Source organism: Morone saxatilis, unplaced genomic scaffold (assembly GCF_004916995.1).
Source record: "Morone saxatilis isolate NCDOM2014 unplaced genomic scaffold, NCSU_SB_2.0 Contig6, whole genome shotgun sequence".
Classification (NCBI taxonomy): domain Eukaryota; kingdom Metazoa; phylum Chordata; class Actinopteri; family Moronidae; genus Morone; species Morone saxatilis.
The window spans coordinates 1,851,376-1,851,905 of NW_023340206.1; the positions used below are offsets into that span (position 1 = coordinate 1,851,376).

The window sequence follows — 530 nt, forward strand, 5'->3', positions numbered from 1 at the left end:
AAATTCTGCTCAGTGCTTTTATTTTGGCAGATTTCATCAAGGATGCCTGGGAGACTTCCATTTTTCCTTTAAAATACTTACTAGTACTAATTATTTTTCATTAGTGTTCATTTAAATGTTCTCATATTTTGGTGGAATATTCACTTTCAAACATAAAAAAATGTTTTTCATACATCATGTGCACACAAAAATGAAATCTCACTTTGATTAAATCAAATAAATTATTTTAATATTGGCTGGTTTGGACTTCCATACATGAAGGTTCTATAACTTTATTTAGATTTGTTTCTGATGTTCAGTCATTTCTACCAACCAACCACTGCATGCATTTGTCTGAAACCACTACCTGTTTACAGATTTTTGCACCATATTAACTTTTCACCACTTTATTTGTGTAAGTGCAAGTGCAAAATATATGAATTATCTTTCCCAAATAATAACCTGACATATTTTCACTTAAAGAATCCACATTGGTATGCTCAATCTTTGCCCCTGAGATGACAGAGATGTATAATCATTACGTAACACTC

At 30.9% G+C, this 530-nt stretch overlaps 1 protein-coding gene across 1 annotated transcript in view; it reads left to right on the forward strand.

The window, feature by feature from the left end:
• LOC118339958 (potassium voltage-gated channel subfamily H member 8-like) overlaps window positions 1-530 on the forward strand; it is a 33,677-nt gene that overhangs the window by 29,429 nt on the left and 3,718 nt on the right. The gene's annotated exons all lie outside the window — the stretch shown is intronic.